The 14845-nt window shown below is 33.9% G+C and overlaps 1 long non-coding RNA gene across 1 annotated transcript; it reads right to left on the bottom strand.

Moving 5' to 3' along the window:
* Nucleotides 1–3491: 3491 nt before the first annotated feature.
* On the bottom strand, nt 3492–5737 carry LOC142627173 (uncharacterized). Its single transcript, XR_012842774.1, has 2 exons — nt 5576–5737; nt 3492–4079 (listed from the first exon to the last, which is right to left on the bottom strand). It is a non-coding gene; the product is annotated as an uncharacterized LOC142627173 (long non-coding RNA).
* Between the last annotated feature and the right edge of the window lie 9108 nt (nt 5738–14845).

Raw genomic sequence — 14845 nt, forward strand, 5'->3', positions numbered from 1 at the left:
AAGCACTACACGCTCCTACCGCATCACGCAGAAACACAACGGCACTCTAATTTGAAATTTCTGAATTTAGCTGTATCTCTCTCTGTTTTTGTCATCCGATCAAAAAACAACAATAGAGTATGGCTTCAACGTAAAGAGACAGAAGGGTCTGGAAGATGGCGATGTAGGAGACAGCGTGAACTACGCCACTCTCCTGGATGAGTTGGAGCAACTCGATGAGATGGCTTCAACTACCAACGATCCAGAAACTTTCTCTGTTCTGTTTCGTCAAGTGGATCTCATTCACCAACAAATTTTGGGTTTTATCATTCTTCAACAACAACAATAAACCAAACCCAAACTTTGAAGGTTTTTTGGGTTTGTTTCTTTTGGGATATCAACGCTCGTTGATATAATGATGGGTTTGAGTCTACAATGGATGGGTCAAATCCAGATCTCCTAAATGAGTATTTGGATAGCAATGTTCTTATTAGTATGAGACTAGGGTTTTTTTTTTTTTCTTTAGGATCAGATTTGTAAGGACGAAGACTTGGTCCCATTGATTTTATGCTAGGATGCACGGATGTGGCAAAACGGCCGCCGCACCCGCATTCGACGTGGCGACGCACGAGCGACGCCGCTGCCTGTGCGTTGGTGCCGCGTCTTTTTTTTTTTCATTTTCGACTCGCGCTAACTCGCACCAACTCAGTGCAAAACGCACTTACGCACCAGTCTTCACTTCAATCTTCAGCTCTCTCTCTCTCTCACTCTCTGTGCTCCGTCTCCCCTCTCGGCTCTCTGCTCTCCGTCTCCCCTCTCTCACAAACGCACTCAAGCTCACCTCGTTCTAGTTTCCTGAAGAACAATCTTAGCTCATCGCAGACAACGCATAATCGTAGATCAGGCTTCTTCTTCTGTGCTTCCTCTTTACTCTTTTTTTCTTCGTTTTTGAATCTTTTGACTTTCATCTCCTGCTCTTTTATTATCTCTGCTTTGTTTCTCTTTTATCTTTCTTTTTAGTTTTGTGAGCTTAGTCAGTAGTCACGTGACAAAGCATTGGAAAGTAGCAAAGAGAGTTTGAACTTTGAAACTCTCCCAACTTTTTTATTAAGTTTGACCCTTCCCCCAAATGTAAATGTACTGTCTTTTTTTCTTTTTTTTTTAACTTGTGGCTTTGTTTTTTTTTTTTTTTCAATATCTCCGTAGATACTATATTAATGTTTTAAACTTTTAATATTCTAAAAAGTGACAGTTGTTATTAACTTATTATTATAATTATAATTTAGGTAGATATTTAGGCGTAATATTGATATACTAGTTGAAATATAGACTTATAATTTTAATATTTCCAGTAAATTATATAAGAAATATATGAATATAAATAAAATAAAATAAAAAACCGGTAATATTGATTTTTTATTTGGTATATGTTTATATAATGTGAAAAAGTATGCTTAGCAAAATATTCAAAATATAAATAAAAATATTTTTAATAATTTTTTAATCGCCGCACCCCGCCTCACTCGCACCCTACTTTTTCAAAAATTGCCAAGTCCCGCACCCGCACCCGCACCCGCACCCGAATCCAGAAACGCACCCATGCTTAATTAAACAATATATATGTTTTTTTTAACAATGTTCTTAAGTATGAGATTAGAATTTAATACATGCACTTTCTAACTTGTATTATATGTCTCTGAAATTGTTGTTGTTTGTCTTTTACAATGTTAAACAATCAGCTTCAATTTCTTTTCTATTTTCTTTGGGTGATGTTAATTTTGTGATATTCTTTTATGGGTGATCCATAATCTATGATTTTTCCTATAATGGTGGATGCTGTTTGGATCAATTTTTTATGTTATTATTTTAAGATAAGTGACCTATGTGTTTATTTGGATCTTTAAATCATAGTTTGGTTCTTTGTGTTTGATGATGTAATGCTCAAAAGCATGTCCTTAACAGAAACCCCAGTAAAAATTCACCTAATTTAGTTTATAAATTTCTGCCAGGGGAAAAGAGTAACTTTATTTTTAGGGAATTTTCAACTTGACCACTTGAGATGTAACTGTTATTGCTTCGAGTTCATGAGTATTCAGATTGTAATAAAGTTGTTGCTGAGTTTCTTTTTTAGATGTGATTTGCATCTGCAAATTTTGATCACTTGGGGCTGAAAAAGAATGGTAAAAGTTGTGATCAGATGGGGAAAAGTGTAACTTTCTAAACCATAGGTTGATAATTTAATCTTGACCAAAATTATGGGTGAATAAAAAAAATTTTGGTGCCACAACATTGGCCACAACTCGCGAGTTGTGGCCAATGTTGTGCCTTTTGGTGTGGCACCAGAATTACTCGGTGAATGACTAAAGTATAATCAATTGTTATTTTTCTCTGGTAGTAAAACAGCTTTTGTGTTGATTTGAGATATTTCTGAGTTTACTCAACCAAACAAGAACAATACTTGTTAATGCCTGAGATGGATGGATTTAATTTTGTACATTGGCTTGGTTTTTTATTATTTTTTTCAATATATTACTACAATATTGTTTTCAGACTCTCTTGAAAATTAAATCATTCTGTTGTATAAATGACAGTGTACAAGACGAGTAAGTGTTGTTTTTCATATCATCAAAATCAACCTTTTTCATTTTGCGCAGTTATTAATACTATTAATAACAAATGACATTTTTTTTCCCTACACTTTGGTGGTGTTAATTGTCACTATAATAGACGTTGAAGAAAGGTTCATACTTCAATGAATCCAAAACCAAAGGCACTACCTAAAAAAGGCAAAGCTCATTCGGATGAAAACTGAATGAACACCAAAATCAAGCAACAGGCTTGGATGTTTTATTCAAGAAGCTCCTCTCAGGTTCCGCCTCTCAACAGGAGGTCCACGTTATCCTAAAATTTTTGCATTCACTCTATCAAGTACTCCTGCTTCCACTTGAGATATTCAATTCTAGTGAACTTTGTAAAGCTCCATTTTCAGCTAATAATTCAGCTCAGTTCGGGCAAAAAATCCAGTTTATTTTTGCATAAGAACCTACTTTTTTTATTTTACATAACCACTTTTCAAAACACTTCAATTATCTATTTCACATTACATTTTATTAAAATATCAATTTTTCTTGATTTTAAAAATTGTTTTGCTTTCTTCACATACAACTACCATCAATTTTTTCCCTAAAATTTTTGCGTTCACTCTATCAAGTACTCCTGCTTCCACTTGAGATATTCCATTCTAGTGAACTTTGTCAAGCTCCATTTTCAGCTAATAATTCAGCTCAGTTCAGGCAAAAAATCCGGTTTATTTTTACATAAGAACTTACTTTTTTTATTTTACATACTCACTTTTCAACACACTTCAATTATCTATTTCACATTACATTTTATTAAAATATCAATTTTTCCTGATTTTAAAAATTATTTCTCTTTCTTCACATACAATCACCATCAATTTTCTTTCTCAAGATATGTAAAGAAATAATAAAAATTAAATACAAAATAAATAATGTCAGTATAAACTGTTACTGAAATAAATTTGTAAATTTACTCAATTATACATAGATTGATATGGGTCATTTTTAGGCAAAAAGTGTAAATTCTACATTTTTTTCCCTATTATACACTGATCTGAATGCCCTAAGGGGTTCTTGTGCCCGGTATCCATTTAAATCGAACAAACAGAAATACATGTCCAATATTTACCCTTGCAAAAGTCCCTTGGGGCTTCCAAAAGGCATTTTGCACCAATTTGTAGCCTATCTCCAGCACACAAAGCATCTTTGTTGATGTACAGGACATCAAAGGGATGAACTCATACTCAAAGGTAGAAGGCATCTTTTCCTACATACTTTGTCATGTGCTTGTCGCATTCAACATGTGCATCTTTCAGGGCTTCATTAGAATTTAGATACATTCTTTTTCTCCCAAGAGACAAGGACACAAAATGGAAGTTCAACCACTCCTTCCTCTTTCATGCCCAAATCATATATCCTGAACTGAGGATCAGAAACACCCTTGCAGTATATAGACTTTGGATATGACTAACTTTTAATCTGCCAGTAACACCTTCCTGGTCTTCGGCCATTATGCCTGCCCTGCTAAAAGAAAATAAAAGGCATTAGCTTGGTAGAAAAATTTGTAAGCAGAGAGGGTGCTAAGACCCATATGTCACAAATAATTATACTAGAGTTTATCCCCAACAACTAAAATAATAACAGTATGCTTCCTCAGAACTAAAGACTAGTTTTCAACAAACACATTCAGACAAGGCTGAATCTTAAGAATATGAAGTTCAATCATCGGGAACAACATTGCAGAAATCAACATATAAAAGACAAGGATGACGGAACCAACCTAGTTAATCAACAGACTTGTTACCTGAAAACACAATAATAAACGTGCATGAAGATCACATGTGCATAGGACATAGAAGTGTTAGAGAGACAGCGAGAATTTGTAAGCGAAAAGGGAGCTAAGATCCACATGTAAGTTACAATTACAAATGAGTTCAGTTTAGCCCTAATGATTAATAACAGTATGCTCCCTCAGAAACAAAGACTAGTTTTCAACAACCAAATTCAGACAAGGCTGAAACTTAATTATATGAAGTTCAATCACTGGGAACAACATTGCGGAAACCGACATAGAACACAAGGACAATGGAACCGGCCCATTTAATCATAACAGAACTTTTACATAAAGACATGATAATGAAAAAATGCGTGAAGACCACATGTGCATATAGGAGGCAGAAGGTTTTAGCAAGGGAGAGAGAGTCAAACGTCGCCTATGATTATAAGAGTCTACTCCCAACAACTAATATAAATAACAGTAAGCTCCCTCAGAACTGGACTAGTTTTCAACATAAGCACATTCAGACAAGGCTGAAACTTAATTAACTGAAATTCAATCATGGGGAACCTTACAAAGAAAACACAAGGACAATGGAACCCCCCATTTGATCAACACAGATTGTTTAAATAAAGAATAGCAAATGAGGGAAAGTTGTAACTAAGCTAAAAAGGGTGCAAGCTTCTTTTCTACCGAAAAAAGGGTGCTAAGATCCACATGTCACTTATGAGTACAAGCGAGTTTACCCCCAACAAGTAATAATAAAACAGGATGCTCCCTCAGAACCGAAGATTAGTTTTCATCAATCAGATTCAGACAAGGCTGAAACTTAGTATACGAAGTTCAATCATCGGGAGCAACAGTCTGAAAACCAACATAGATAGTAAAAAAGACAATGGAACCAGCCCAGTTAATCAACACAGACTTTCATTTACATAGGAGCCAAACAAGAGAAACTCAATAGAACAATATCCACAACTGATAAATCGATACTGATGGTACCCTTCAAGCAAAAAAGTGACCATCAAATTGTTAACAGGTTTGAAAATTCATCAGAGACCATTAGAGAAGTAATCTGTAAGCAAAATAGACAAAAGCAATTATCAAGAAATGGCAAAGAGGCAATCAAATCTTTAGTTAGTTTCAAGATCTACAAAGTAAAAAAAAACACACACAAACTTTAAACGCAGATCAATCATACAAAAAATATCTAAGCTAATTAAATTAACAAAGGTTTTACCTGCAAAGTGAAAGACAGACAGAGAGACACTAAAACCTCAAATCCCTACGGAGTTGGAGTTAGAGAGCGGCCACTACAACCACTCACAAACTCTTTTTTTTTTTTTTTTGAGAAAGACTCACAAACTCAATTTATATCGTAGTACTTAATCTAAAACCCTAAACCTACCGAGCTTTTTTTTTACCACTCTCCAGTCAAATACAGTTCAACTATAAGCCTTTAACTGTTTAACCACTGTTTGTACTTTGTACTTGTACTTGTACTTTACAATTTCATAAAAATTGGTAAATTTCTACATTTACCGGCTATTCCGTAAATAGCTTATTTCTAAGTAATAAACAAATAGAATAAGAAGAAGAAAAATAAGAAAATTGCATGTAAATGAATTAATTAAAAGTTGTTGGTGCAAACACAATGAATAACACACTTCCTTACTAAGAATCTCTCTATTTTTTACCTCTACCGTTCATCTCTCCCTTCCACACGTATCTAGCCCAATATTTGAGACAATTCATGTTAATCTATTAATCACAACAATTAAAAAGAATAAAATAGTCTTTTTCCTTTTCAATGTGGGATTAAACATTTTCATTAACCCTTCATTTTTTATATTCACTCTCATATATTTACATTTATATTGTAACATTTATTCATTTTAATTATTTAATATTAAAATGTCCTAACAAAAGTAATGTCTCAAGTGTGGCTCTATCTTTATAACTAATTACTTCAAATTTTATAGTAATACTAGTGTTATACATGTTTCATGCATGGTTTCATATGTAAAACAAGAAACTATTTCACTAATAAATAAATAAATATATATAAATAAAATTATAAAAATTACTTTAAGTTACATAACCAATGCACATCATAATAAAAAAAATTCTTATAATGAAAAACTAATATTACAATATAAAAAATAATTTAAAATAAATAATAAAACTCATTTTGATTTTTTTAAAATTTTGATAATTGAATTTTAATTGGGGTATTGTTTTAATTTATTAAATCCTTGGTAATAGAATTTCAATTAAAGTAGACTATGATAATAATTTTTTTTTTAGAATCCTCTGATAATAAAATTAATGTATTTATAATGATTCATGTGATAAAATTAAATTATACAACTTAAATTTTTTTTTTTGGCTGAATTACAACTTAAAATACTTACAATAAGTCATGTAATGCAAACATAATATTTACAACCATAATTAAACAATAAAAAAAAAATATATGAAACTTCTCTTGATTTCTAGAGAAGTTTTAATTTTGCCATTTTTTTCATCAATATTGGTAAGTCAAGGCTCATCTTTGTCCAATCTTAATGGACAAACCAACCTTTGATTTGCCACACAAATGATGTGCATGAAATATATAAAATAAAGTATTCTTATATTTGCATATTTAGCCTTACTTTTATGCTATTTTGTGACTAATTATAAATTTATTTTGTTTTATAGGTAATTGAGAATTTACAAGCTAATGAGTTTTATTTGATGCAAGAAGGATGTACTCCAACTTAAATGGGTTGAATCCAAATCATACTCAAAGACGTAAAAGTGTTGACACATCATTTTGCAACCCGCATTTAACTTCACATGAAGGGTAAAGGGTAATTTTGCCTTGGAAATATGCATCTTGATTCTGGTCATTATATCTTTAATCTCACTTCACCAAAATGATCTTGATATTGTAACGATCAAATCGACTAGTCATAAGTTCTAATCGGACCATCAGATTGAAAGTTATCATCAAATCAAGTTTTAATGACCGATGTGCACTATCACAAATTGAGTCCGACTATATGTGATTATGAACAATTGATTCCAATTGGTTATAGTTATAATCAATTTGAGATTAATGATGTGTCATAATTTGATTGGTTAGGAATACATTTTATGGTAAGGTTGTACACACCTAATTAATTAGATAGTTAAATATTAATTATTCAATGAGTAATTTGTGCAATTATCTTTTAATTAGAGTAAATTTGGAACCAATTAAGTCTGAAATAGGAGTGATTGGAGCCATTTAATGTTAATTGGGAGCTAATTTGGGACATATTAAAGTTAATTGTGCTGAAACCATTTTTTAACAAATGACCCCTGCTCACCATTTCTTCGATATCTCTCAGAATATTTTGAATCTGTGAATAAGGTTAATTTTCCCAAAAATTAGACATCCGGGGCTTCAATTTAAGTACAATAATGAGACAATTCCGATCAGAATTGAGTCAAATATGATTTTTTGAAATTGGCTCTACAAACTGTTACAGCAGCTATAGGAAAACTGAATTTTGGCTTGCTCCTCACTCCCACCAATATCTACATTTAATGCATCAGATTTCCCCCAGCTAAAATAAGGTCTAGGTTCATGATTCTTTGTCAACTCTCATTAAATGACTTTCCATTCATATTATCTCCACCACTACTATATAAACCCCTCCTCTCCTTCATTCCAGGGCACACAAAAACCCCCTCTCTTCTCCTCTCTTGAGTTCTAGGAAGTTGAGTAGTCTTGTCATATCTTGGTCTTCTTGATATTCAAGGTATTGAGTGAGACTCACTCTTCCTCTCCTAACTCTTCTTTTCCTCCACCTTTAGGACCTCCCTCAAGAGTCTCCTCATCCACCATATAGATCTTGCATGAACGTATAATCCATTTCCCTAATTGTTTTTTGTGTTGCCATGATGAGAGTTTAAGATTAAAGCACGATAATAATCATTTAAATTCCTTTGAATATGTTTAAATGTTCTTAATTGTTCTTCACATGTTCTTAGCTGTTCATCACATGTTCATGCATAACACTAGTTTCGATCTTAAATCCACATCAAAAACATGAAAAATATGTTTGGTTAATAATTCTTTTAAATTCTTGAGTCTAGGATATCACTATCCACACACATTCACTAGAATTTATTTTTCAATCCAAATGAAATGCTTAATAAATTGAATTAGGGTTTATCACATGCACACACGTTAAATTCAACATGCAAATTGATTTATAACATATTAGATAATGTGATATGAATATTGGCCACCATAGTCTAGAAGACCGGTTTCACCGGGTAAGGTGGGTGCCTAACACCCTCCCACCTTGAAATATAGCCTCCGAATTTAGATCAAGGGTTGATAAACCAATGTTTATCCTTGTAATTTTCAATTTTTAGATTGTAACTAGGAAACAAAGCTATGTATTTTATCTTAGATTGTATCTAGGACCAAAACCATGTAATTTTCCTATGATCAATGTAAATTCAATTGAAAATTAATAAAATGAGGAATTTTTCAATTTTGGTTTTCTTATTTATCCCAATAATTAAATAAGTGGCGACTCTATTGTAAAACTCTTAATCTAAAAGGGAAAATATAACTAGTTGAACCTCCATTTTGAGAGGCAATAACACGACTCCACCCATTCATGTGAGTTTGGCCCAACACTCTATAAAACAGGTCGGGGGCGCGGTCTCTCTAGTGGCGACTCCACTGGGGATATTGAGGGCTAGGCTTCAATTAGGTTAGGGTGGCCAACCATGTCATTGTTTGTTTTTTTTTTTTTTTGTATATAATATGTCATTATATTGCATGTCATGCATCATTTGCTTGAATGAAATTTATTTTATTTGTGTGCTAGCCCGAAAGCCCGGTAGTATTAGCCGTGGATTATGGTCTTCCTCAGACTCACATACCCAACGATAAACCTACCACCCACAACGACAAGGATCATCATGGTTATGCCATGGTAGTTCATAGGGACAAACTGTACCGTTCGGACCAACGCGGTGCTCCTGGCGTCACAAGTTAGGAGGTACGACATCTTAGCTTATGGGAACCTTTAACCTACCTTCTACCCATTTTGTAACGACCCATAGAACCTACCTTTAGGTCAGTCCATGTAAATTGTATTGCATTATGCATGTGTTTGGCCATTGTTTGAACCATGATGAGCCCAAGTCCAATGCTTGAGCCCATCATAATTGTTTGAACCTTGTATGTTGTAAATGAACTCAAGCCCAAAAGCCTATGATTGAACTCTACTTAGTATGGAAACCCAAAATTGTTTCTTAAATCATTTTAAGCCCACCACTTGAGCCCATCAAAGGTGTATATGCATGATCAACATCAAAGGCCAAAAGGTCACAAGATGCATGCCTTCCAAGTGTAAAGTTCAAGCCTTCCAAAAGATCATAATCAAGATTCAAGCCTTCCAAGTGCAAACCCAAGTCATTTCAAGAAAATACCAAAATATTATAATCAATGTTCAAGCATACCAAGTCACAAGCATCCTAAATGGACCAAGAAGAAGCAAGCGGCCCAACTTTGCCTCACTCCACATTTAGTTTGCAACATCATGGTTAAGCTTAAAGTCTGTTTTTTATTCCATGTTTCTATGTTTCTTTGAAATCTAAAAATCCATATAGCATTTGATGTACTTTTTTCATGTATATAAAAAAAAATTAAAAAAAAAAAAATCAAGACTTTCAAATCTTTCCAACAAAAAATTTCAAATAAGAAAGTGTTTGGACTAGGGGCATTGGGTTTTTGAGTCATTTTAAAATTTTAAAAAACAATCTTTGAACTAGGGCCGTTGAACTTCTTAGTGACTTTTTCGTAAAGACCTTTTTTTCAAGATTAAAAAAAATAAAAAAGAAGAAGAAAAGGAAGAAGTCTCCTTTTCAAAATGGTACATGAGGATCCCTTGGACAAAACATTTTCTAAATCTTGATGTTTAAAGGCTTGAGCAATCAACTTGTACCAATGAATGATTAATTTCATTTGATCCATGTAAAGACTTTTGCTACTTGACTTAGAATATAAGAAGAAATGGTCTTAAAATGCAATAAAAAAGAATCCATCCATCAGAAAATCCCAAGAATCCATGCACTCGATCCAATTTTCAAAGATTTTTTGTTTCACAACATTAGAGCATTCATACTTTTTCTTTTAAGATGAATTTATTAAAAGAGCTTAAGTTACTATGCTTACAAGCAAGCATTACTAGGGATAGGAGGTCATCTTTGGTTAAACCAAATTATTTCCTCTTACTTAGAATATTCATTATCCATTGCTAGCCCATTTGAGCCTTCAAACATTTAGCCTTTTTTTTTTGCATGAACCCACTAAAATCTAAACTTGAGGTGGGAAAAATCAAGATATGCATACTTAAATCTTATGTTGAAGAGGACTCAACCTGATAGCTTTGAAGCTAATTGATAAGGCTTTCCTAGAAGACATGAAAGACAAGTAGAGAATTCATTAAGCTAAAGATAAGAGATCATTGAAAAAAAGTGAGGTTTCATTTCAATAAAGGAAAGAGAAATTTAATTCCAATGTGCATCAAGTTTGAAGAGCCTAAAATTCATCATGCCAAGAAGAATACAAGATTCATCTAAAAGATGGTTCATCAAAAAAGGAAAAGATTCATCAAGCACAGAAAGGTGCAAGTGCATCAAGGCAAGAAAGAAGTCTAGAGAGTGCATCAAAATGACTTAAGTTGTGAAAAACAAGGAAGGAAAAAGATTCCCAAAAGTTCATTCAATCAAGAGATGAAAAAAAAAATTCCCACTAGGCTAAAAACCCAAAAGGGCAATTTAGGCAAAAGTTTGGGCCAAAAAGGAAAGAAAAGAAAGAAGCCCGCTAGGCCGAAAACCCAAAAGGGCGGTCTAGGCAAAAGTTAGGGCCTAAGAAAAGAAAAAGAAGATAAAAAATTGAAAAATCCTACCAAGTTGGAAACTTGAGGATGCAACCTAAAAAGAGAAGAATTTTAAAAGATGAAAGTCTAGATGTATGATTCAAGATGAATGAGCATAAAAACAAATGTTGATACAAGTGACCAATGAAGACTAGTGGGAAGATGACAAAGAAGAAATGGGAAAACTTCTCTAATACTTGATTTTTGAGTAATGCATACTTGGGGGAATATCATAGGGAATTTTGAGCCTTTTTATATCATTCATTTCATAACCTAAACCCAGCCTATATTACAACCCTTGAGTAAAGACCTCCTTGAAGTCTTGCTAGTTGTAGGCACATCTTAAACTCTAATAATATTTTTTCTTGAATTAAAAAGAAAAAATGCTTAAAATTGTCAAATCCCATTGGATGATATGTCCAAGGCAAAAAGAAAATTTCTCAAATTCTCAAATCCTCAAATCCTTAAATGATTCAAAAGAACTTTCAAACTTGGAGCACTCTCCTTGTTTGCACCCAACAATGTGATTCCTAAATATTATCACATTTCATTTCTTGATTACCTTTGGAGACTTAATCTAACAATGTTCAAAAGAAAGAAGCAGATTTTAATTATATGAGTTTAATGATCTTGATCCTTCATAATTAGAGAGATTTGTTTGGTTCTTAAACACTATGATTTTCTAAAATTGTTGTTCAAAGGATCACATCTTGTTCCAAAAAAAAAAATGGAAATTTGTTTTTTTTTTTTTTTAAAAAACATTCTTTTCCAAAATCCAATTATCTTGAACTACATCTTGACCTGATCCTCTTATGAGAGAGGTACGTAGGCAGCCTTGCAGAGACCCGGTCCCAATCACCCAAACAACCTTGGAAAACAAAGTCAAAACAATGTGACAAAATTGTTTGGGTGCTAGTTAGGTTAAGCCCATTTGTTTGCATTAAGCATGTTTTAAACTTGGAGCATTGGCCTATATATATTGTGTGCAAATATGTTCTTCTTGCATGGAAGTATGTTTTCATTTAAGGCATTAATCCATTTGTTTGCAAGCATGTCCACACTAAGGACATTAGCAAAAAATGTTTTCATGATAATTGGTTTCTAACAAGTTAGAGAAAGAAAGCCTTTTTGCAGGAACCAAGGATGGCGGACCATGATCTTCTTTCATGTTCCCCAATGGTCACAACATCAAATGAATTCAGCTTCAATTTAAGCATGGAATATGCCTCAAACTAGGAGCATTGGGTAAGTACTTACAATTCATTTCAATAAATAAATCCATTATTAATTGAAATTATCTTTTGGCAGGAATTAAGCAAGGACTTATCCAACAATCCGCATCAACTTCCAGCCAAAGTTATTCTCATTCAAGATAGGTTTTTCAAAAAAAAAATCATCATGAATAAATCTTCATCACTTTTACTCCATCTTCATCTTCATTTTCATCATGAACAAATCTTCAAATCTAAAAAAAAAAAAAAGGATAAAATTTTCAAAAAATAAAATAAAAAAGATTTTCAATTAAAAAAAAAAAAAGATTTTCATGTCTTTCAAAAAAAAAAAAAGAGAGAAGAAAAGAAAAGAGAGAATTTTCAAAAAGCCTTGGGACTAGGGGCATTGGGCTCGTGCTTCTTAGTTTGCTTTCAAAAAAAATATCAAGAAATCCTAGGCAAAATCTTCAATAAATTCTTTCTCAGGAACCAAGAACAGAAAGACATGATCCTCTTCCATATTCTCTAGTGGTGCAACATCAAGCATGAGATATGTCCCAAACTAGGGGCATTGGCCCATGTCAAATTTCAATGAATAATTCTGTTACTAATTGAAAATATTTATTTTGCAGGTACTAGGGTAAAGGGCCCACACGCATTGGCAGGAATAATGCCTTCCAAAAATCCATCGGAGCTCTAGGAAGCACGTCCAAATTCAATTCCATCAGACCTTTGGGAAGCACGTCCAAACTTCAATTCCATCAGACCTCTGGGAAGCACGTCCAAAATTCAATTCCATCGGACCTCTGAGAAGTACGTCCAAAATTCAATCTTAATGGACCTCTGGGAAGCACGTCCAAAATTCAATTCCATCGAACCTATAGGAAGCATGTCCAAAATTCAATCCATCGGACCTCTGGGAAGTATGTCCAAACTTCAATTCCATCGGACCTCTGGGAAGCACGTCCAAACTTTAATCCATCGGACCTCTGGGAAGCACGTCCAAATTTCAATTCCATCGGACCTCTAGGAAGCATGTCCAAACTTCAATCCATCGGACCTTTAGGAAGCACGTCCAAAGTTCAATTCCATCGGAACTCGGACCTCTAGGAAGCACGTCCAAACTTCAATTCCATTGAACCTTTGGGAAGCACATCCAAAATTCAATTTCAATGGACCTCTGGGAAGCATGCCCAAATTTCAAATCCATCGGACCTCTGGGAAGCACGTCCAAATTCAAATCCATTAGACCTCTAGGAAGCATGTCTAAACTTCAAACCGTCGGACCTCTAGAAAGCACGTCCAAAGTTCAATTCCATCGAACTTCTAGGAAGCAAGTCTAAACTTCAATCCATCGAACCTTTGGGAAGCACGTCCAAAATTTAATTCCATCGGACCTCTGGGAAGCACGTCCAAACTTCAATCCATCAGACCTCTAGGAAGCACATCCAAATTCAAATCCATCGAACCTCTGGGAAGCACATCCAAACTTCAAACCATCGGACCTTTGGGAAGCACGTTCAAAATCCAATTCCATCGGACCTCTGGGAAGCATGTCCAAATTCAAATCCATTGGACCTTTGGGAAGCATGTCCAAACTTCAAACCATCAGACCTTTGGGAAGCACGTCCAAATTTCAAATCCACGGACCTCTGGGAAGTACGTCCAAATTTCAAATCCACGAAACTCTAGGAAGCATGTCCAAAATTCAAGATCATGACTGAAATCCTCATTTTGTCATGACCACTGGTAAGCATGTCTTGTACTTATTTTTTTCCCAAAAAAAAAAAACACAAAAACAAAAACAAAAAAAAAAAGGCTACATTTATGAACTACGTTTGGACCTGATCCTCTCACCAAGAGGTACGTAGGCAATCTCTCTGGAGATTCGGTCCACATTTTGATCCATTACATAACGGTCTGCATTCTTATCTGCATTCACCATGGGTAAATACTGATTGCAAAGTTAGGTTTCTTTTTCATACATTGACATTCACTCTTTAAGCTCTGTCAATGAGGGGCATTCTGTTGACACCTCATTTTGCAACCCGCATTTAACCTCACATGAAAGGTAAAATGATAATTTTGCCTTAGAAATATGCATCTTGATTCTGTTCATAAGATCCTTAATCTCATTTCACCAAAATAATCTTGATGTTGTAACGATCAAATTGACTCGTCATAAGCCCTAATCAGACCATCAGATTGAAAGTTATCATCAAATCAAGTTTTAATGGCCGAGGTGCATTACCACAAATTGAGTCCGACTATATGTGATTATGAAAAATTTATTCCAATTGGTTATAATTATAATTAATTTAAGATTAATGATGTGTTATAATTTGATTGGTTATGACTACATTT

The sequence above is a fragment of the Castanea sativa genome, chromosome 3 (assembly GCF_040712315.1).
Source record: "Castanea sativa cultivar Marrone di Chiusa Pesio chromosome 3, ASM4071231v1".
Classification (NCBI taxonomy): Eukaryota; Viridiplantae; Streptophyta; class Magnoliopsida; order Fagales; family Fagaceae; genus Castanea; species Castanea sativa.